This window comes from Myotis yumanensis, unplaced genomic scaffold (assembly GCF_028538775.1).
Source record: "Myotis yumanensis isolate MYYU_CA2020_CCGP unplaced genomic scaffold, mMyoYum1.0.hap1 SCAF_15, whole genome shotgun sequence".
In the NCBI taxonomy this organism is placed as follows: domain Eukaryota; kingdom Metazoa; phylum Chordata; class Mammalia; order Chiroptera; family Vespertilionidae; genus Myotis; species Myotis yumanensis.
Genome location: NW_027223766.1, coordinates 39,137,199 through 39,162,289, shown reverse-complemented (window position 1 = coordinate 39,162,289; position 25,091 = coordinate 39,137,199). Strand labels below are relative to the sequence as shown.

At 38.0% G+C, this 25,091-nt stretch overlaps 1 long non-coding RNA gene across 1 annotated transcript in view; it reads right to left on the bottom strand.

The window, feature by feature from the left end:
• Window positions 1-978: 978 nt before the first annotated feature.
• Window positions 979-25,091, bottom strand: part of LOC138993001 (uncharacterized) — a 58,441-nt gene continuing 34,328 nt past the window's right edge. Inside the window, exons 3-4 of the long non-coding RNA XR_011468218.1 lie at window positions 4,780-4,852; window positions 979-3,673 (exon numbers count right to left, since the gene is read on the bottom strand). This is a non-coding gene — a long non-coding RNA (uncharacterized lncRNA). The remainder of the gene's footprint in view (window positions 3,674-4,779; window positions 4,853-25,091) is intronic.

The window sequence follows — 25,091 nt, the reverse complement described above, 5'->3', positions numbered from 1 at the left end:
CGCATCGTGGCGCCTCCTGGCGCGAAGGGCGCCCCGGAGCCGCGGGTTACCGCGGAGCCCGCCGATGCCTCGGGGTCAGGCGCGCGTCTTCCCGCCCCGCGGCGCCGGGCAGAGCAGGAGCACCGGCGGAAGGCGGCTCTGGACAGGCCGCGCTTAGGGCGAAGCGGGGCCTCCTGGAGCGGCATGGAGGCCGGCGAGGACGCCCACCGGCGGGGCGCATGGCTCGGATGCAGCTCGCGGCCACCGGGCTGGGGCTCCGAGGCTGGGCGGCTCCACTCTGCCTCCACCGCCTCCAGCGCGCTGCGCCAGGCCCGACGGGCCGCTGAGAGGAGCTGCGAGGGAGGGACGGGCAGCCATGGCTGAGGCAGCGCCTGACCAGATAGGCGCAGGCCCGCGGATGCCCAGACGGACCGGGCCGCCCTCCTCGTCGGGCCGAGCAGCGGGCGACCCAAGGGCCAGGCGGGGTGGTGGGCGGCCCGCTTCCCGGTGACGCCCACGGCGGCAGGCCTTGCATGGGAGCCGAGTGGCCGGCTTCCCATCCATTAAGGGGCCTCCATTTTGTATGGAACCATGTGCTCAGCGAAGGCTCCTTCCCCCCCAGAAGGAGCCTCTGCTAGCCACACCCACCATTTCTCTGGACTAACCAATGGTAATCAAGGGAAGTGCACGCCATCACTATGACCACATCCTGTGTAATGGGTCACCAGGTCGCACCTGGCCAATCGGCGGGGGGCACAGCCCCCTCTCCCGCCCCTACTCCAACCCTCTATAAAACCCCTGGTTCGAGCAGACTGCTTTCTCTTTGCCACCTGCTGCTGCGTCAGTAAGGAAGGTAGAAGAGCTAAGCCCGGGCTTAAAATAAAAGACTCTTTGTTTTTGCATTGGACTGGCTGGCTCCCTGGTGGCTTCTTGGGAATCTTGAAATCTGGGCATAACAGAGAAGTCAATTTCTATCTATCTTTATTTGTTCAGCTAGAGTTGACATCCAATATTGTTTATTAGTTTCAGGTGTACAGCATAGTGATTAGACATTTATATAATTTACAAAGTGATCCCCCCAAAAGTCTGGTACCCATCGGACATCATGGATAGTGATTACAATATTATTGACTATATTCCCTAAGCTTTACCTTATATCCCTGGGGCTGTTTTATAACTACCAATCTGAAATTCTTAATCCCTGCACATTTTTTCACCCTGCCCCCTCCATCTGCCAACCCCCCATCCCACCTGGCGACTGTCAGTTTGTTTTATGTATCTCTGAGTCTGTTTCTGTTTTGTTTGTTCATTTATTTTGTTCCTTAGATTCCACACAAGTGAAATATATTTCCTTGAGTTCTATGATTGGATTATTAGGAACCCCTGTGATTTCTCACAGGTCTGAGTTCACAGACAAGTCAGCGCTATTCTTCGCTTCTTCTTTTACCATATTATTCTGACATAAAAAGTGACACATTCATAGACTATTCGTAATAATATAGCTCCATAGCCATTTTCTCAAATATCCTTGAATTACCTCATTCTATAAATATTATTGGAAATATTTTTCTGAATAAAAATTTAGAAAAACACTTCAAGGTTTATATTGATTGTAGAATTTATTGCTACTTTATTCTTGTAAAGTACATAAACTAAAATATAGGCTTCTTACACTACCAAATTTGTTTGATAAATGCACAATTTTCTCATAAGAGGTGGTAGCAGTTTATGTTTTCATTAGTAAGTGGGACTGGAATTCTACGTATAAATAACAAAAAGTTAAGAGGATGTTTTTATTATTTCATGACAAATGATCTTTTAAGAGATTTTTTTATTCAGAAAAACATTCATAAATCATGAGGTGGTATTATTAATTTAAAAATAGCTTATTTCTCTATACAGTTCTAGGGTTTATACACAACTTGAATAAGGAGATTTTAAAGGATCAATTATATTTGTTTTAGGTTTTTTGTTTGTTTTTTTGCTAAGGGACCCATTTCTTTATAATAAAAGAGATTAAAGCCGAGGATATGGATATTTGTAATCATAAGTTTCACATACTGGCTCTCTTTTATATTGTGTTATACAGTATGGCACGCTTTTAGTTTGAAAATCAGAGTGCATACAGGTTCCTTTCATGATGACCACGGAGATAATTTTTAAAGACAAAAAGAGACCTCCGTTAGGGTGGCAACTCAGCCAGGCCCAGGGGCTACTTACAGACTTTTCTGTCATAGGTGATGACTGAGCTGCATTTTTGCCAACAAGTTAGAGAATTCCACACCAGCCTCAGAACTTAAGAGCAAGGATGTGAATACCTGTGAGCCCTTGAATTTTTTATAAAAGGATGGTATTCTAGTTCGTTCAACTCATTTTGCATTCCCGACTCTGTCGTCACAGGCACTGAGCCCCATGCCGAAGCTCTGGTCCAGGGTAATGTGCCAGGGTTGCTCCTCAGACAAGAAGCAGAAGCGATACTTATATGCTGAGCTACCTACATTAGACCACAAGGGTCTGCTGCCTCATTAACAAAACTGAGTACTCATGAACCCAGAAAGGTGACACTCCGTGATGTGAAAGAGTATCACCCTTTGAGCTCCCCTTAAAAGAGATGATTTGGGGCTGTCCTTGCATCCTCGTGTGCCGAACTAAGAAGTTTCTGTATTAAGACCCAGGACCATGGGTAGAGAGGAGCCAAGGACAACTCATTAAAGGCCTGGGAGGGTTGCATGGAGGTTCTAACCAAATCCTTGCTTTAGAAGGCAAAGGCCAGAAATCCAGGTGCCTTTTGTTTACTGTGTGTTTCCTCACTTGAAAAATCTTGTTTGCTAATGGATCATTCTCTGGCCAGTAAGTTGCTGTATTGAGAGTTCGGTGTAATTTAACCAGCATGTTCATGCCATTTTAGAAATAAGGAATGATCATTTAAACATCTTATTTAAAAATCCTTCAGAAATGGAACTAGCTTGTTATACTGTGATTCCTCTAAAAAAAAAAAAAAAAGGCATAAGGAGAGCTTTATTAACATCAATTTTCTGCTTTTGATGCCCTCTGTGGGAGGTGCTAGCCAAATTCAGATATGTTTCCTAGGACTCACCTCAAGGGCCCTGATTCTATGGCTTATTCAGGTAGAAGCCATAGAACGGTTCTTCCTGGCATTATGAGATGTCAACTTATTGAGGATTTTTGCTTAATAGAGTGGTTGCTTATAAAGATGGGGGTTTTAAAGTTTCTACTTAAGGTTATGTGTTCATGTATAACCCTACTGAGATCCCCTAACACTCAGGTATGTAAAAGAATACATCTATTGGCCACTCAGGAAAGATACCTCCCTTTAAGGAGATCTTTCTTTTTTTCCCCCTCTCTTCTTTTCTTTCTTTTTTTTAAAGATGTAAGTAGTGCTGTTCCTTGTTACTTTTAGTACCCATGTATCTTGAAATGCCTGTGCCATTGTTTTCAGACAAGATGGCATAGAACCCATTGTTAATAATTTTCCCCGAAGTAGATCACATTGCCCAATTTTTAAAATTCATTGAATTCGATAACATATTGACCATTAGGAACATTATAAGATTTGCATCTGAGATAGTACACCACCATTAATAAATCAGCTATTCAAATGACATAATGTTACAATTTATTGTAGACTATGTGAATTTTTTTCACTAAGTGAATTTTGTTAGCAGGGAATCCCCTGATGAAAAAAAAAAAAAAAGCATAATATTAATTACTAGCACCATCTGTGCAAAACAATAGGAAAACCAATATTTTAATACAATGAGTTCATGCATGTCAGTTATCTTCAACATTAAATGCTGCAGTTTTGTTGATGCCGTTTACCTGTCTATTAATTTAAATAATGAGTGTTCTTACCGAGGTTAAAACTATGAATAAATGAATTAAAATTAAATATGATGAAACATTTAAATAAGTATAACATGCATCTGATTCATTCTCCAAGAACATATCCTGTATGCACATATGTATATACAAATTACTGTACCATCTGCTAGGTTTTTACAGGCTAAGCATGAATTTTCTTTCTACACATACAAGGCATATTGTAGATGCCTTGTAGAGAAGGGATTATTCAGTTGAAAAGGTTGAGACAATTGGTTGAACTACTGCCTGGCAGTGGTCAAACTGGAAGAGTACCTTCCAGTGATGGGGACAGGGGTCATCAGAGGAAAGATCATATTCTATTTAAATTTTAATCTCTCAAGCTAACAGTTTGCTAATTATGACAACAGATGCTGTTTGAAGCAACAAAGGACCCCTTCTATTCGTCCTTTTAAACTACTGTAACCTGCCACCTGGTATGTTCTCTTTATATCTCCACTTTAAGTTCTGGCCTCAACAAATACAGGGTGGGGCAAAAGTAGGTTTACAGTTGTTCATACGGAAAATAATACAATAATTTATAAACAATAATACAAGAATAAACTGTTTTGCCTACTCACAACTATAATCCTACATTTGTCCCCTCCTATATTTATTGAAGAAATGAATGAGTGATATTTTGGAGAAGGAGATGGTGAACAAAGTGTCTTTTCTTAGCTGCCAGTACCAATCATCTCAGGTTGCCTTATTTAGCTAGTTCAGTACCTCATCCAGACAAAGTTCTCTTACTAACCGAGACAGCCTTCAGCGCCTCGGAGTGCATACAGTGGGGTAGGGAATCATTGCTGGAAAACATGGAGACAAGCAATAGACCTTGTATCTTGTGGGTTTCTTGTAACTGCTAATTAATCTAAGCGTTTTATTGAATAACACTGAGGAGTGATGATCAGACTTCCTTACTTTTCCATATTCTGCTGCAGCTAGAAGGAAGTCTCAGGTCCACAGGTTCCAACTTCTAAGATAAGACAATTCTCTGTTGAAGAGAGAGGAGAATGAACGTTCCATTGTTAGCATTTAGCCCTAACTCAGAATGTCTGTGTATTTTTAAAGTTGTATCTTGACTGTTTCTTTAAATATTAGTTTGGGGTGAGCTTTAGGGTTAAGCATCTTTAATAGGATAATGTTTTCAGAGCCTCAACACTTAACACCATCCTCCTGGGTTTGATTTCTGAACTTCATAGTTGTGTGACCTTAGACATTATTATCAAATGACCCAAATTCTATTTCTAAGGTATAAAATCGTCCTGATAAAATAGCAATGGCACCTCTTACCTCTCACTAATTATATACAGTACTAGAGACCCGGTGCACGAATTTGCGCACCAGTGGAGTCCCTCATCCTGGCCTGCGGGATCAGGCAGGTCAAAACTGGCTCTTCAACATCCCCTGAGGGGTCCTGGATTGTGAGAGGGCACAGGCCGGGCCAAGGGACCCCACTGGTGCATGATTGGGGCCAGGGAGAGAGGTGGAAGGTTGGCCAGCTGGGGAGGGACAGCGGGAGTGCTCCAGGAGGTGTCTGGCCTGTCTCACTCAGTCCTGATCGGCTGGACCCCAGCAGCAAGCTAACCTACCAGTCAGAGTGTCCGCCCCCTGGTGGTCAGTCACGTCATAGTGAGTGGTTGAGCAGCCTTAGCATATCATTAGCATATTACACTTTGATTGGTTGAATGGCCAACGGGTCAACCAGACACTTAGCATATTAGGCTTTTATTATATAGGATAAGATGAAGTAATATCATGATCATCAGTAATGATTATTGCTCATCCATTGAGTGAAAGGAAGTACAAGAGTTATAAAGGATGTGAGCCCTTCAGAAGAATATGAAGAGGCTGTCACAGAATAAACATGAAGAGATCCTCAAAACCATTCCTGGTAAGGAAGAGTCAAATTAGATAGCATCACACAGGAGAGTCAGAGTGTGGAGCAATAGGCGCTCTCAGGTGCAGTAGGAGGGAAGGTTTCGTGGAACATCTTTTTGTGGGAAGAAAATTTAGAAGTAGCTCAAAAATTCAAATGGCCATTTTGTTGACCCAGAAATTTTACTTTTAGGAATATATCTTTGTCCTGTTGATGCGCTGACCTTTAAAAATAAGAAACTACTTGGGTATTTTAAAAACAAGAGAATTAGCGATAAGGATTAAAATAATTTCTATAAAAATTATTTCTGTAAGAATTGTATCCTCAGATTTGATTTTAAAAAATCCAATAGCATGTAACTCTGAATAGTTATAGTGTAAAGAACACGTCTAGAAATACTGAACAATTATGTTAAAAAGATTGAGAAATATGTGTTAAGAAAACAACCAAAAGAAAGTTGGCCTCCAATTTTAGAAAGAGGCACAATAGAATTCACAGAAGTCTTGTCTACATGCTGTGGAAAGGACAGTAGCTCATACAATCAATGGGAACAGGACAAAGACATTGGAAACACCAGGAAACAAGGAAGCTCAGATGGGAGTCAGGAAGCAGGAAACACTGCAACATACTTGTGCAGGAATAGCCTGGCCAGCATGTTACCACAGCTGCCACTGCTGTCATCACCTCTGCTGCCGCTACTGTGAGGATTCTGACCCTCAAAATTCCTTAATTCCTTGTTTGACTCACTTCCTGTTCAGAGTCGGGAGCTCACATCTAGATGATGAGCTTGTGTACCCCCCCCCCCCCGGCCCTCCCCTGTCCCAGGCTGTGAGGAGAGGCTTGTAGGAAGGGTTGGATTCCAAGGTGAAGGCAGATGATCAAGCGTGGAAGACAGGAAGTTCACAGAAAGGAAGCTGGGAGGCATGATGAAGAGTAATGTATGAGAAGGTCTTAAGTGTCTCGAAAGATACAAACAATGAGGAGCCATTGCCACTGTGGAAGGAAAGGGACAGACGAAACAGCATTTTGAAAATTCTATATACTTATATGCCATTTGCAATGTTTCAACGACGAAATTGCACTTGTGCATGGCCTGCGTATTTTTTTAAAATAGGTTTTAAAATTAAACTTTAAAAAATAATTTTTGCCTTTAAGAGTGAGAACCTTATGGCCACAGCACTTTGAAACTTTCATGGGAGTAATTGATGAAAACCCCGCTTCAGCAAAATTCAAGGGAGTAGAAATCTCCCTGGGACGGAGAGATTTCACTGTTGGCTAATCTACTTTTTTTACTCCTTGAAATGCGTTGGCTTCATCTACCTTTAGAAGTTCCTTCTGTTGAAAACTCTGGGTGATTTTTTCTCTCTCTCTGAAGCCAGGCGAATACTTTGTAGTCAAATAAATTGTCAGAAAAAATTGCTGCATCTAGAGATTTTGCTGTAGTAAAAATGTGGCCACTGCCTTCTTAGAGGAGCTCACCATTTGGGGTTATAATTTTTAAAAACATTAAAAAAAGAGCTGTAGTATGTAATTCTTAAATTAACCACGCTGTTAGAGAATTTTAGTTTTACATATGTGTGGGAGCGTTGGTGTGTGTGTGTGTGTGTGTGTGTGTGTCTTAGTGATAGAGACAGACAGACACAAACAGATGAACAAAGAGGCAGACAGAGAGAAAACTCTTTAAGGCCAGCATAGATATTTATACTCTAAGAGAAATAACTACAAATTTCAGTTGGTTATGTGCTCCGGGTTAACTAACACTACTTACCTAACACTGTAACTGAAGTTAGTTTTCTACAACATAATCCAAGAGGGTCACATTTTGGAGGTCTCCCCTATGATACCTACATGTTCATTCACCCATTATTTGATTCATTCATTTTTTTAACAAATCTCTATTAAGTTATTCTTCTATGGAAGTTTTCTTGCTAGAAAATGAGGACCTGGAGTGAATCAATACAGTATGGGGAGAGAAATACACCTAACCAGGCAATTAATAATATACAGCTTGATCTATGCTACTATGTTATGGGTGCTTTGAAAGCTCAGGAAGAAGGCACAGTTTGGCTCAAATAAACACAAAAATTCTTTTTTTAAAAAAAGGCACAATTCTAGATTGGAGTGAAGATTTGGTGAAGGAGAGGGTTGTGGGGGGAGGTGTCATGAAAGCAAGTGTAAACTGAATGTAAGGGTGGAAACTATAATAGAAAGGGCAAGAGTAACTGGGTTGCAGGCACATCCCCAGTGGGGGATGTGCAGGAGGCAGCTGATCGATGTTTCTCTCTCATCGATGTTTCTAGCTCTCTATCTCTCTCCCTTCCTCTCTGTAAAAAATCAATAAAACATATTTAAAAAAAAAGAAAGGGCAAGAGATTTTAAATGGCTAATTGACAGGGTGAGATCGCTGGAAGATGCTGGGGCAGCGAGACAGAAGATTTTAGGGGCATCATCGTTTTTAACGGGTAGGTAAGATTTCTACTTGCATGCACAACTCCAGATTGATAAGAAGGGGTTTATAGTGGATATCTGCTGGTTTTACTCCCCAGTATCTATTCACTTTTTTTCTAGTACTATAACCTAAATTCCATTTGAGGAATTAGCTCATCGCATCACACACACACACACACACACACACACACACACACACACACACAAACGGTATTTCTAAGATGGAACTCAGGACTTTGAACCCACCTCTAGTATCCATTCCCTTAGCCACATTAAATGTTCTAGACTAGCCCAGCCACCATGGCTCAGTGGTTGAGCATGACCTATGAACCAGGAGGTTGCAGTTCAATTCGCAGTCAGTCAGGGCACCAGCCCGGGTTGCGGGATCATCCCCAGAGTGGGGCGTGCAGGAGGCAGCAATCAATGATTCTCTCTCATCATTGATGTTTCTGTCTCTCTCCTCTCCCTTCTCTCTGAAGTCAATAAAAACATTATAAACAAGAGACTTGAGCATGTGATCCAATCAAAACTCAAGTCAAACTTCTTTGGCAATTTCTAGAAAAGAGATGCTCATTCTTTTCTCTTAGGCCTGAAACCAGAGAGGATGTTGGGGCTGAGGCTCTAGGTCACCTCTTGCTTCCAGGTAACGCTTGATGCTAAAGCCAACGTGACAGAAGGCAAAGTAAAAAGATGGAGAGAAACCAGCTTGTAATTACGTCTTCTGGGCCCTGAGTCCAATCTTGTTATTTTATGTAAGACAACATGCTCCCTTTTTGCCGAAGTGAGTTCGGTGATACTTCCCTTCACTTGTGACCAAAAGTCCTACTAGAAGCAGCCCCCAAAGAGGAAGCGGTGGGGTGGAGATAGAAGGAAACAAACTTAACGTTTATTAAGCAACTATCTTGCCCCACCATGTAAATCTAGGTACTGACGACTTTTTATGTTTGTTTGTTTGTTTGTTTTTAAATTAGATGAGAGAATCTGTGTCTTTGTACGAAGGTTTGTTTGACTCCAAATCCTCTTTCTTTTCCATTACACTGTGCTAGGCCAGCATTTCTTATTCTGTGTTCCAGGAAACACGAATGTTCAGAGAGATATTAATAAATGTCATATGAAGACAAAATTCTTAACATGTAAGAAACTCTTACTGTGTAAGAAAATTAATAAATGTGTGTGCTGATCTTATTTGATGTTTTTTAGAAGTTGCTGAAAGGTCGATGAGAGATCACCGGCAGAATGAAATAAGGGTGGCTAAAACTTATGCATTGATGCATAGGCAACATGTTCAAACCATACAATCCATTTTCAACCTACACACTGATCAATAGTGTGTGTGTGTGTGTGTGTGTGTGTGTGTGCTTTAACTGATTTTAAAGAGAGGAAGAGAGAGAGAGAGAGAGAGAGAGAAACAGATTGGCTGCCTCCCACACATGCCCTGACCAGGGATCGAACCTGCAACCTGGGTATATGCCCTGACCAGGAATCAAACCCATAACCTTTTGGTGTATAGGATGACATTACAACGACCTGAGCAACACTGGCCAGGGATGACCTATAGTTTTTATTGGAGAATTAAGTTTGTGTTTCTAACTTGCTTTGGGGATGTTATTCAAAGTGTGTTGCTCTTAGAGGTTCGTACTACACATTGGTATGCAGCTGACAAAGGGAAGTTTTAAATAAAAAACATACTCTAATAGTTCTCAAATAAAACAACAAAGAAAATCAGAATGATTCAAAGTGAACATGATTAATGATAATTTGTAAATTTTCAAACAAAATTGTGAGGTGAGCTGTCCAACATAAATAATTAAGTATTTTGAAATCTGCCGTATATTAGTTAAAACACTAAATTTTTGTTATTCTTTTTGCTAAAATTTGCTTTTAAAAATTAGAATTTTATAATATCCTGGAACTTAAAAAATATTGGAATGTATTTGATGCTGTGCTTAAAATGAAGACATGACTCAGAAACATTCCTACTATTTATTAAACTACATGAAAAAAGACAGAAATACACTATTCTCAAACAAAGGATAGGTGGTTTTATGCCATATTATAAAAATGCTTAATAAATTCTCATTTACTTCATCTAGATATTTTAATTCTTTTGGTTCTTAATTTTTAAATTGATTTAATTTCTGTAGTGCTATTTTTGTGCACTTATAGAATTTTTTTAAGATATGAATAAACTTAGATTTCTTGAAAAAAAATATTTCATCAACATCTTACTTTTCAATGTCTTACTCGTCCCCACAACTGGGAATCATTTCTAGTCTGTGGGCAGTGAGAAGTTGAACCTTACCGAGGTTACACATCATAACTGTCTACTGCCCAAAAAAGAATAAAGAACTGGCTAATTATTCCCAGCCTCACCAGTTACTGTGAAAAAAATAAATCAAGAAGAAAAAGGGCCTCACTACTCAATACTTTGGATACCTGGGAGTCCTCTGGAAATCCAGATTCTAAGGAAGAAGAGTGAGAAAATAAGTGTAGGGAGCGGCTATAGGGTTAAGCCTCGGACTGGCCTGTTGGCAAAGCCACAAACAAGTCCCAGCTTAGAGGGCACAGCCCTCTTAGCATAATGAGGCTTGACCTTATGATGCTCCCTAGATCTTATCTGGGTAGCTAATGGGCCGAGGGAGATGCAGCAAGTGCTGCCAAAACAAGTGAAACTCACAAGAACATTGTAACTATGGTGATACCTTGTTTACCTCTGGCTATAAAATAAAGGCTCAGCTTGCTGTCTAGGTCCCTCTCTGTGGCCTCAGCCAGGCACAGGAAACCCACTTAGACCCAGCTTATTCTCTTTGTCTTTTCTACATCCTTTGCCACCCCGCCTCAGGCTCGCCAAACCCTTGGCTGAGCTGGCCCAGCACAGATAAGCATGCTAGTGAATATAAATATTTTGCTAAGGTGAGGAGAAGGCCTAAGGGTGACAGTGGAAGGATGTATCTATATGGCCACGTGTTTTTTGTTATGTGACAATGGGCACCATCCTTAGGAAACCACAGGGAGGCCATACACATATACATTCCTGCCAGCGGGGTGGGCATTGGCAGATGGACCTCTCTCTCTGCTCCGTTCTGTTTTCTGCTGACCCAAGCCCATGGTCCAGCATGGTTTCATAACCATAACCACAAGCATAGTGTCACTATTTAAAATTCTTCATAGAGAAAAGCTAATTTGGGTCAAATATCCAACTCTGACCCTGGAAGTTTGATCATTAGGATCAAGGTCAATGTAGCCTTCTGGGAGTGGCAGGTAAGATATTTTATTTAAGAAAAAGTTTTGCCCGAGAGGAATGCTGAGATTCTCTACTCTCTAATCATTTGATGTTTTGTATCATAGAAAGTATACCATAAGGGATTTTCGGACCTACTCCACAATTTTGGAATCTACACAGGCTATATATATATATATCCACAAGTAGTGAGAATGAGAGTGAGAGAAACAGTTCAGAGTTCATTTGTTCTACTGGGTTGTGGCGAGGATTAACTCTATCCCTCTGTGTTGTTGACCTGAGGATAAATACCATTTATAAATTAAATCATCTGCTTGAATGTCACATTCAGCAATGTGCACAATTATTCTTTCCTTCAATCATAAAATCTTGAAAGCAAAATTTGATAAGCTAAGGATATCATGTAATTGAATTGACATATTTTTGGAGAACAAACTTTTCTTTACGTTGTTGGGTTTGGTTGTTTATTTGTTCTCCAAATCCTGCAAGCAACAAAATCAGGTTACATTTTAATATTTGTTATATAAGATAATTTCTTTTAATGCTTTCTCAGTTCCAAACTAAAAATAGATTATCAAATGACTTCTGGATAGGAACTTAAATACTTATCTCAAACATTTCTCATCAGCACTAAGGCACTACAAATCTCTTCTTTCTGAAGGATGACAAATAGCTCAATTTCTTTCTGAGCAATTTTTATCACTTTTCTGAGTGTTAAATTTAATATTTTAAAATTATAGGCTACAATGATTCAATCTTGAGCTACATCAAAGGACACTTAGGTTACTTTATTTCCAAAAGTATTTTCTATATTTTGTGCTTGTTTATATTTGCGAGAGCATATACAAAACCATATATATTGTATTACCAATCTTATAAAAACAAATTTGGATAAATTAGTAGGTAATATTTAGAATACATATTCTGCTCAAAATTTTAATTCTAATAAGTTTTATATTTTACCTATACATAATTTCTTTTAGAATTATTTTTTAGTGAGAGGGAAGAGGCTGTCAAGGTTACTTATCTCTGCTGTACTTTGTTTTAGAATCTTACAGCATATTCTCAAAATTGCTTTACAACTATGTTCTTACTAGTGGTATTGGGTGTCTATTGCTGTATGACAAATTGGTACAAAGCTAAGATGCTTAAAATAACAAATATCTATCATCTCACAGTTTCTATGAGTCAGAAATTCAGGTGCCTCTTAACCAGTTGCCTCTGACTCAGTCCCTCAGAGACTGCAGTCAAGGTGTTAGCTGGGGCTGCAGACTCATCTCAGGGCTTCCCTGGACCAGGATCTGATTCCAAGCTCAGTTAGGTAGTTTGAGCCCCAACAGCACAAGATTTAGTCCCTCTTGGGCTGTTGGACTGAGGGTTTCAATTCATCACTGCCTGTTGGCTGGAGACCTTCCTTAATTCTTTGCAATACAGGCCTCTCCAAAGGGAAACTCACAACATACATCAGAGCGAGGGCTGAGAGAGAGGGGGAGAGAGAGAGAGAGAGAGGGAGAGAGAGAGAGAGAGAGAAGACAGAAGCTAGAGTGTTGCTGATTGAGTGTGGGGGTTTTTTTGTAACCTAATTTCAATAGTGAAATACCCTAATTTTTATTACATTATACTCAATAGAATTAATTCAGTATGTCCAGACCACACTCAAAGGAAGGGAATGATAGAAGAACATGTATAACATGAGTCAAGAATCATATGGAGCCATTTTAGAGTCTGCCTATCACACTGTTCATAGTAAGAACAGTAAATAGCTATTAATAGAGTAAATTAATGATAAGTTTTCTAGGGGCTTCAATTGAAGCATAGATGAGTGATAACCTACCTGGCATAGTACAGCTTTAATGTGGAAGTCAGAAGCCCAGGGTTCTAAAACTACCTTTATCACCTGTGACCTTGGATGATTTGTGCTTTAAATCTTTCCTGAGCCATAATAAGTTCTGAGGCGGTAGAAACACAGCTGAGTATAGGAGTGAGGTATAGTAGCCAAGAGCTGAATACTGTGAAAGAGAGGGAATCTAAAAGATAATCTCCAAGTTAAATGGAGAGCATTAGCCGGATACTAGTCAGGCAAAAACATACTAAGAAAAAAATACTAGCCAATAGCTCTGTAGATTTAAAAATCCAATGAGATACACCACAATAACAGAACAACGGATTAAAATTACATGATTATCTCAATAGATAAAAAGCATTTAACAAAATTTAAAATCTTTTTATGATTGAATAAAACCACTAAAACAAAAAGTAGGAATACAAGCAAATTACCTTAACATAATCAAGGCCATGTACGAAAAGCCCACAGCTAACATCATACTCTATGAAAAACAAAAACATTCTCTCTAATATCAAAAAGACTAGGAGGTCAACTCTTGCCTCTTCTTAATAGAGTGTTAGATGTCAAAGCTAGAGTAATTCAGCAAGAAAAAGAAATGAAAGGCATCCAATTGGAAAACAAGAAGTAAAATCATCATCTCTGTGCATGGATGATATGAATTAAAGATTCCACCATAAAAAAGTTAGAATTAATAAACAAATCCCACAAATTTTGCTGAATACTAATCAACATATAAGAGCAGTTATGTTTCTATACACTAACAATATACAATATAAAAATGAAATTAAGAAAACAAATTCTTTCACAATAGCATCAAAAAGAATAAAATCCTTAGGACTAAACAATGAATGAGGTAAAAACAAACAAAACAAAAAAACTTGTACACTGGAAACTACACAACACAGTTGAAATTAAAGTAAATACAAATAAGTGGGGAAAGGTCTACTTTACATATTAGAAGACTTAATATTGCTAAAAATGTCCAAATGTCTACTGATTAAATGCAATCCCTACCAAAATCCCAATGACATTTTCTTTCACAAACAGAAAAAAAATCTTAAAATTCATATGGAACCACAAAGACTCTGAATATCCAAAAGATCTTGAGGAAGAAGAACAAAGCCAGAGGCCTGACACTTTCTGACTGCAAAACATACTATAAAATTTCAGTGATCAAAAGAGTATGGTACTTGCAGAAAGATAGACACATCAGCCGATGGAACAGAATAAAGAACTCAATAGTACACCTGCACGGATATGGCCAAATGATCTTCAACAAAAGTACCAAGTACACAATGAGGAAAAGATAGCATCTTCAATAAATGGTATATTTTTCGTTGTTGTTTTCTCCATTTTTATTTATTTTTTATTTTTTCTTGTGACATGAAAATCCCAGAGGTAATGAATAACACTGAGCCACCAAGAGGATGATGGATGGGGGCAAGGAGGGGCAGGCAACAAAAGATTTTGGGAGAAAAACACAGCAGATAATATTTATAAATGTTATTCCACTAAATTTATTTTAAGACAAATAATATAGAAAATAAATAGTAAAAAACAAAAAAGTTAAAAAAGGTATAAAATCCTCATCTTCAACGTTTAGTCATCACTTGATAAGGTACTAAATTATTAAGAAATTATTAATATTTAAAGTTAATGAGGTAATTATTAGAAGATTTTAAAATAAAATCATGTATTGATAATATTTTGTTTCATGGAAGTGAAACTGAGAAGTAGTGAATTAGGTAAATGTTGATTTTCATTATAAACTTTTATTACTTAGGGTTTTTTTTATGAACATGTAGTACTTAAATGAATTTTAACATTTTGGAGAATGGATAAAGCTACTGGAAGTTTCAACAAATCATTATAGAGAGATGCAATCAATCGATCTTAGGGAGAACATTGCTCCTTTTTGGGAAAAACAGATGAAGGGTCTTTTACTTTTGCAAAAGGTAGCAAAGCCATAGTGGGACTATAGAGTCATGAAACGTTAGAAGAGTAAAGTTGCCTTCAAAAACAAATAAAGCTATGCTCATTCGGAGGTACTTTTTTTCCATGTGAGTAGATGGAGTGCAGAGAGAAGATTTGATGGAAAGAAAAGAGACAAAATTGAAAGATTTGGTCCAAATACAATGGCAGCATGATAGGATTGAGGAAAAAAACACACAACTACAGTAAGGACTTCTCCATGATGAACTGTACTTTAGGAACACTAATGACTGGTATCATTTTTCCTTTTTAATTGTACTCACTCCGTGTCTGTTGCAAGGCTGTTATATAGGACAACCTTCTGTTGGCAACGCCTAATGGAGAACAAAGAAGAAATGTATACGCAATCTGAGTTTAGGGCACTGAATGGAAAAGTGGCTCCAATATACTGCTCTTGCCCCTGTGGTTTGCATTGTTCCAGGAAGTGACTAGATACAGGGGTGGGCAAACTTTTTGACTTGAGGGCCACAATGGGTTCTTAAATTGGACCGCAGGGCCGGAACAAAAGCATGGATGGAGTGTTTGTGTGAACTAATATAAATTCAAAGTAAACATCATTACATAAAAGGGTATGGTCTTTTTTTTTTTTTTAGTTTTATTCATTTCAAACAGGCCGGATCCGGCCCGCGGGCCGTAGTTTGCCCACGGCTGGACTAGAAGCAAACTGAGCATGCCCATGGTGAAGAGGAGAGATAGAGAAGCCAAATAACAGGAAAACCAACACATGAAAAGAAAAATAATGCTTTCTTCACTACACTAAATGAAAGAAATCCTTGAAGGTAATGGGTTTGTGGCTATATTCTCAGATTACAGTTGCAAAATTAAAGTTAAGTAGCTAAATTATTTTCTTGATTACCCCATCACCATTCATTTCTCTGGTTAGTTCTACAAAGCAGGATCAAAGTAGCTTCCTTATATGGTCCTTTGTTGATAGAGTGCAGAGTCCTTCAACTTAGACTTTTTTCTTCTTTTGAGTCTCCCATCAATCTGTGGTTTCTGCAAAGCTTTCCACAAGTACTTTTCATGCAGCCCTCCCTTTGGACTTGTCACAATCTCGAGATCTGTTTTCTTTTCCTGAACTTGGCCAGCTCCCCTCGGCTGGGAGTTCCCTCCGGCTTCGGTCTGCTTCTGTTCTTGGGTAGGCTTGGCTTGGATAAATCTCCTTATGGATGTGATTGTCTCTCTCTGACTCAGTGCCCAAACATGAAATTCTATAGTCATTTTATGACAGGAGAACATTTTTCTCAATGTCAGAGATTTCTCTTCCTTTTATTGCATTACTTAATATTTGTAATCGATTCAGCTGCTTCACTATATCTTCAGGTTATGGTTCCCATCTGATGAGTCGTCTTTCTGTCCTACCTGCTGTATATAGTCCATGTAAAAAGCAGTCTATTGCCAAGATGGCATTTGCTTTAAGGCTCATTCTAATAAAATAATGTAGTTGTCAACAGATAGGATAACTTCAGTTTGATAAAAAGGATAATTTTGGAGAAAAATAACTTGAAAGTTGTTGAATTAAGAAACCATGATTTAAGTCATGGTTCCGGGTCTGTGTGTTTGTTTGCTTGTTTTTTAATCCTCACCCTAGGATATTTTTCCATTGATTTTTTAGAGTGGAAGAGGGAGGGAAAGACAGAGAGAACATCCATTTGATAGAAACAGATTGATTGGTTGCCTTCTACATGCGTCCCAACGAGGGCCCAGGCTGGGATGGAGCCTGCAACCAAGGTACGTGCCCTTGACCTAAATGAAACCCCGGAGACTCTTTGGTCTATCCCTTGAGCCAAATCGGCAAGGGCCATGGTTCCCTTTCTGATATAATGTGATATTGAACAAAATCTGACTTATATTGCCTAATTATCTGAGATTTAATTTTATGTTTGAGATGTTTTATTTCATTCAGAAAAGAATTTTCCTTTTTACTCGTATGTATTTTGTAGAATAAAATATATAGTATATAATATATATTTGAGAAATTTACATAGTTATGTATCTAATGTATAGTTGAGGATTTCTGTAAATATATATTTGAAATGTATCTGTAGAGTTTGTTGAATTATTGTTATTATAATTGTTATAAATATCAACAACTGATTTTCTTAGTTTCTACACTTGACTTTGAACCATGGAACATAACTTTTTAACTGTTATGTTATAAGTGATATAAAACATGAGCTACATATATCTTTACTACTTGGTTTTGATACAGCCCAACTAGTTATATGATTCCTTAATTAATTCTATATTATATTTACCTACCCTACCAGTTTATCTCTCTTTGCTATTTAGCCAACAACAGTTTTGTGATAGTATGTGGATATCCATAAATTTGGACTTAAAGTCCAGGGAAGGATTCCAGTAAATTTATGGAATATTAAACAAGCATGTTTATATATCTAACTCATCCATAGCCCACTACAATGAGCTTCCACCTATAAGGACCAAGGGAAAAGAAGAAGTGATGAAAGCACATGAACGGTGATAACCAAATTCTCAGTGATATAAAGCAGATGGGTGAGTGATAACTGGCTCTGGAAACCAGAGATGCTGAAAACTAAGTGCCTTGACAAGAAGCAAGCCAATCAGGGCAGAACTGTGGAAAAGCTGAGGAAATCGGAGGCAAGTGTTCCTCTGAAGGTAGATAGTGTGAGGTAGGTCAGAAATGTAAGAAGTAGTTTGGAAATACATATATATATATATATATATATATATATATATATATATATATATATATAATTTCAAAGAGGAAGAGGGGGGGGGAGATAGAAACAACAATGATGAAAGAGAATCATTGATCGGCTGCTTCCTGCACACCCCACACTGGGGATCTAGCCCGCAGCCCAGGCATATGCCCTGACTGGGAATCAGGAATCGAACCACTACCTCCTAGTTCATAGGTCTACGCTCAACTGCTGAGCCACAGGGGCCAGACTAGTTACACCTTTCATATGACCTTTCCCACCTCACACAACCTAACAGTGGCCCCTCAGTCATCTGAGCACACGACCACTGGTGTACTTTGTGGAGAGGATGACACAAAATAACTCCAGTCTTGAAAACGCCAGGCACACCGCTGACAGCAGCATTGCAGCAACAATAGCAGCGGAGAAATCGACATAATGGTTAGCGCTGGCCCAAACTCCCTCATCTGTTTCCCTTGAGTATTCTGGTAGCCACACTTAACTCTCCAAAGAAGGAGTCTGTATAATCTTTCTCTGAGGAAATGACAATTTCAAAGGAAAGAACTACAGATACTGATTTTGGGAGTTCTCCAGCCCATTTAGTTGGGTGTTTGCCCCATCACCTACGGTGAATCTTATCCTTTGATAGGCCCTACCATTTACACAGAGATATAATTAGGCTTTTAGAGTTTCATTCTTAAATCTGAACAGATATTCAAGCATCACCAGGCAAATCAGAAAATGAGGACGAACTCAACATCCATGGCATCATTCACTATACTCTTAGTGAGTTCCTATGTGCTAGGCCAGTGGTCGGCAAACTCATTAGTCAACAGAGCCAAATATCAACAGTACAACGATTGAAATTTCTTTTGAGAGCCAAATTTTTTAAACTTAAACTATATAGGTAGGTACATTGTTATTAACTTAATTAGGGTACTCCTAAGGCTTAGGAAGAGCCACACTCAAGGGGCCAAAGAGCCGTATGTGGCTCACGAGCCACAGTTTGCCGACCACGGTGCTAGGCAGTGCTATGGGTGCTGCAGGTACAGAGGGGATAAAACAGTCAAAAATCTCAGTCCTTATAGAGCGTATGTTCTCGTAGAGAAGACAGGCAACAAATGTTTACTCAGTAAAAAGTATAATGTATATAATATTTTAATGAACAAATGGATGAAAGGAGTTAACAGATAATACAGAAAAATACATTTTAAAGTCATTAGAGAAATAAGACAAGATATTGCATTTATTTCATAAGAATGCAATCCCATATTTTTTTTCAAAGAAAAAATATCCATAGGGAAGTGAAATACCAAAAATTAACAATGAAGTAGAAAAAAATTTAAATCAAGAGAAAACTTTGAAAGATAAAGTGGAAAGTAGAACAAAAGGGATTGATAAACAGCATAAAATGCATCAAATTACTGGGAGAAACTACACCAACAAGCTAACAATAATATATTAAGCTGGTGGTATTCTGGACATTTTTTTCCACTTTTTAAATAATTTCTTCACTGAGGTTACATGACCCTTCATATTTAAGCTATGTACATATGAAGGTATTGCTGAGATCTGTAATCAATGATCTAAGCCTGTATATACTATATGGATGCACTCATGTGAGTAGTACTCTGCATAGACTATATTCTTGCAAATATAAGAAATAAATCTCATTGAGGTATTTGCATTTCTTGAATAACCTTCAACTGACAAATATAAGAACACTTTAGAAATGGAGAATTCTTGATGATAACCTACTTGAACATATCCCTAAATCTTAGCGTGTCAAGTGATCACAGATTAATGAATCATCAGAAAGGCATTTTCTAAGAGCCTGAGAGGAACACAGCTACACGATAAATGTCCCAGAAAAACAATAATGTGGCTGCTTATACGAACGGCCACAGAAATGAAGAGATGGGAGCACTAAAAATGGATGGAAATCTGTTGAGTATTCTGAGAAGAGTCTGTTTTGTGTAGCTGAAATGTTGACCTGTAAATGATTTGCGTTAATGTCCACAGAGGAGTGGGACTAGGGAGGAGAGAACACGGAGTAAAAGGCTCTGAGCCTTCCAGTTAGGTATGAACTCTGCTGTGTCTGCCAGGCCAGCTCCATGTCAGTATTGCCACATCCCCTCGATTTGTGTTACTGATGATCCCACACCATCCACACCCCAGTAGAGGTTAAGGTTCACTCCAGAATGTACCACGAATTATCTTTGCACCATCTTAGGTGGAAAAACATCACAAGGCTTTGGAAAGAATTCAGAACCTTAATGAGCAGAAATATTTTTTAAATTATGTTATTTTGAAACTCAAAAGTCGTTGTTGGCTACATTAGATGTTTGCTTTAACATTTTCCCCCCTAATCAGTTTAATTCAATACAAAGTAGATTCATCTTGTACTTCATCCAACAATGACTCATTAAAAAATACTATAATTCATGTAAAACTAGCATTTGGGGAAAAATCTCTGGGCTTTTTCCTTTTTTTTTGCAACAGTTATTAGGCATTTTCAAAATGTATCCAAGCTCTTTTGTTTGTTGCTTTTAGATTCATACAGTACTCCCAGTTCTTTGTATGATCCAAATCCAGTTTATCTCTACTTTAAAAAGGAGCTTTTCTTTATCACAAAATAATTTGTGAAACACCTAGATAGACAAAGTCCCTGCCCTCATGGAACTTACATTTTAGTGGAAGTGTGAGAGATATAAATTGTAACTATACTAAAAGCAGTCTCAGTAACAAATGCTTTGAAAAACAAAGAAAGAAACAAAAAACAGTGTCAGGAATGGAGAAAGTCAGGCTGGTTGGTGAAGAGCTCTCTGGGTTGGTGATTTTGGGGAAGAGATCTGAATGAGAGCGCACAAGGGAAGAATAGCTTAGGCAGGAGGTATAGCAAGTACAAGAGTATGAGATGAGAAATAGACCAGTGTCTATACCAGAGCAAATGGGAAAGAAGAGATCAGATCAGAAAGCATGTGAGGGGGTTGTCTAGATATTATTATATTTTAAATATAGTTCTAAATATTTCATATGTGCTCATTACTCACTAAATAGAAAAATACTAGCAAAGAAACAAAAAGCTTTGCTCTTGTGGAATTTATGGGGGGCAATTAACATATAAATAATGGCTGTTTTGTTCTCACCATGTTCAACCAATCAAAGCCCAAATGCCTCATGACATGTAGCTCACTGCCCACAATTTGCCTGCACCAGACTGGAAAGTTTGGCTGGGAAGGAGGGAAACATGGATGCCCCACTGTGTCATTTTTGAAGGGAGGATAATTCCACCACAGTTGGAGAAACAAGGGTATTAGAAACGCCCAACATATATTTCTAAATAAGTTAGGATTTATATTTAATTTTCATCAGATACAGAGGCAGAGCTGCCTCAAACTGATTGTCAAACTGCAGTGGGAAGGCCAGAGAGGGTTGGGGGGCAGGAGGGAGGGGAGTAAGAGATCAACTGAAGGACTTGTATGCATGCATATAAGCATAACTAATGGACATAAGACACTGGGGGGTAAGGGAGGGCAGGGGATTGTCAAGGGTAGGGGGGGGGGGGAAGGACACATATGTAATACCCTTTGTAATACTTATTATAATATTTTTTTAAAAAGAATAAAAAAATAAAATAAATAAATAAATAAATTATCATCAGAGCTGCACCCAGCCATTCACCAGAGATTCGAACCTAACAATCCCCTCCTGGCTCCCCTGGAAAGGCCTCCTCCATTCCACACCCAGGAAGCTCAGGGTGAAGCACTACTCTTGAGAGCTCCCATCATTCATAGGTTGAATTCAGTTCTTTTATCTGAAAGGGGGAGCAGTCAGGGAAAGAAAGGCAGGTTTTTTGTTTGTTTGTTTTTTAAAATATATTTTATTGATTTTTTACAGAGAGGAAGGGAGAGGGATAGAGAGTTAGAAACATCGATCAGCTGCCTTCTGCACACTCCCTGCTGGGGATGTGCCTGCAACCCAGGTACATGCCCTTGACCGGAATCGAACCTGGGACCCTTGAGTCCGCAGGTCGATGCTCTATCCACTGAGCCAAACCGGTTTGGGCGAAAGGCAGGTTTTTAACATCTTGTTTTTCTAGCATAGGGTGAGGGGGATGGCAGGTCTACATTCACTTCACTGACTTCGATTGAAACTGAGTATAAATAGCTCCTAAGAGGACAAAAAGAAAAAAGAGCATTGTCATCATTACATACATATGGGGACTATATAAAAAATATGTGTACTTTTTAGAGCTCTTTTTTACAATTCTGCTATAAACAATGGGATATCTTTTTGGGATCTTACATTATTCTTTACTAGTAATGATGCTGTTTTTTAAAAGGCTCAAGATGTTAAAGGAGCATTATCTATTTTTGTTGGTATTTAAACTCCTTGGGATGCAGTATAATAAGAGTATCCTAAAATGCACTATGCAAACTACACATATTTCTCTACCATGAAAAAGAAGGATATAGTTCATGTTGGGTCCAACTGAGTTAGCAAACTTGAAATTGAAAATAATCTCTGGCTTTTTATAGCCTCATGTTTGTAGCCTTCAGAGCCAGCAAAAAATAAAAATAAATAAATAAAATAAAAGTGTTTTGAAGCTTGGATCTACTTAAAAATTATGACACAAGCCACATCATTGATGTAAAAATATAGTACTGGTTATAAAATTTTATTAAAAATTAAAAGAAAAATTGGATTATTGCATAAATTACATTTTTACTCAAATACAATTTTGTCTGCAATAAAACTTAATCTTTCAAAATCCATACAATCCTTAATTTTTTACTCATTTGCTTCACTTTTGGCTTGTATACTATTAACTATTTAATAAACCTATTTATAACCCAAGCAATCTATCTTACTTCATTTTGCATATAGATATAAAGTATCTATGGACATAGAAGAAAACCCCAAAGTCTACAACTGTGATGAATTGGAAACTTCTTCAAGTGTGAACTCTGAAGTGATGGGAATTATTATACTTCATATTTTCCCTAATAAGATCAAATCATCCTAAAACTTTATCCATTTTATCCTCATAGATTCCTTGAGAAGGTCTGGGAAAAGGCATTATTATCTCTATTTGAGTAAGAAGAAAATTCAGTGTGACATTTACTGGTATTTTATTTTAAATTTACTACTATTATTAGTAGAGGTTGAAATGAATTTGATGTATTTCAAAATGAAAAGCATTACAATCCATGAAGAGTATTTCTACATTAGAGATGATGATAAAACAAGGAGTTAAAATATAAAACTCAATGGAAAAAGCTACTTGAAAGAGGTGAGCTTATTAATTTTTCTTCCCATGTGCTTGGTCTATCATATTCTGTCTTTTATTTAAATTCAACCAGCTTTCTTGTCTTTAAGAAAAGACCTTCAGGCTCTCTTTTTTTATAAAGATTTCACAGAAGTTTTAAGGAAGGATTTAAGAGAGGAGGTGATTTTGAATAATGGGCATGAAATAGGAGTGTTTTTAGAGTTAAGTATAGTATGGAAAATTTTCATCTTAAAAGAGGAAATATGAAACTGTAAAATATGTTTAAATCTTTTCTAACAATCCTTTCTAAAACTTTTATGTGATTTTGCTTTTTTCCCCTTTTTTTCCCTCTTACATGACCTTTATTCACTCTCCTGGCCTACGACATCCATCTCTCTGAGGTTGTACGTGAGGGAAATGGGAATAGAGAGGTATGCCCAGCTTTTGAAAGCCAAAATAAAACTAAGCAGTAAGACAGGGTATTATCTTAAAAGACATTTTTCCACATTTGTTTACTTCTCACTTTATCTAACAACCAAGCTTACGTGACCCACACTAACAGAATTCTCCCACGGTTGAGGAGATATCTCTGGTCACCATTAAGGCTTAGTTAAAGTATGGGCAAAGGAGGATTAGAAAAGAAAGGCCTACCCTTTCCAATTTTGGAGATTAGTAGGAAGTAGAAAAGGGGAGAAATAGGAATGGAAAGGAACATAAGAAGAAAAACTAATGTTTTCCTTCTCTCGGTTAACTAAGAGGCATGTTTAAGGTAGAAAGGAGCCCTTCATACCCTCAACCTCTTACACACACATCCACCTCCACTTTTTATTTGACAGTCTGAAAGGAGGTCCTTTGAAGACAATCTTAGACCAATCAAAGGCCAATTTGGCTGTTCAGCATGGTCAGTCAAAGGAAGACCTTGGAATATTGTTTCCTGAGCCACCTTGTTTCCAGAGTTACCTATGTGTTTGTTTGTGGTGCTTGACAGAGGTTCATGGGAGTGAGAATATTACATCTTTATACCAATATTTCTCCTTTCAGCTCTATCAGTTTTTGTCTGAGGTATCTTGAGGCTCTATTGTTCAAATTATATATCTTGTTAGGATCATTATGTTTTCCTGGTACATTGATCCTTCTACTATTATGTAATATTCCTCTTTGCCTCTACTCTACTGATTTTCTTTGTCCTGAAGACTACTTTAACTGATTTTAATATAACCACTCCTGCTTTTTACTTAAACTAATGTTTGTATAGTATATCTATTTCAATCTTTTACTTTCAACCTGCTTATATCACATTTCAAGTGAGTTTCTTGAGACTTTATATTGTTGTATCATGGGTTATTTTTTAATCCATTCTGCAAATCTGTGTGTGTGTGTGTGTGTGTGTGTGTGTGTGTGTTTAATTGATGTAGTTAGACCACATACATATCATTGTTGATATGTTAGAGTTAGTTGATATGTTAGGGCTTAAGTCTGCCTTTTGTTATCAATTTTCTGTTTGCTTCCTACATTTCCTATTCTTCTATTTCCTTTTTCTTTCTTTCTTGTGGGTAATTTGGGCATATTTTTAATATTACATCCTGATTTATTTATGTTTCTGAGTATATCATTTTGTTTGATTATCTAAGAGGTTCTAGGTAATGCAATATATCTATAATACAGTGTACTGATATCAGCATCTTACCAATTCATGTGAAGAATGATACTTATTTCCATTCAGGTTCTTTATCCCCCTTATTTTTTAAATATAATTATCTTAAGTGTCTCTTCTACATACATTGAGCACCATATCAGATGTTGTTAAAATTTTTGTTTCAACCATCAAATACGATTTTTAAAAACTAACAAAAAGTTGGATAGTCGTTTTA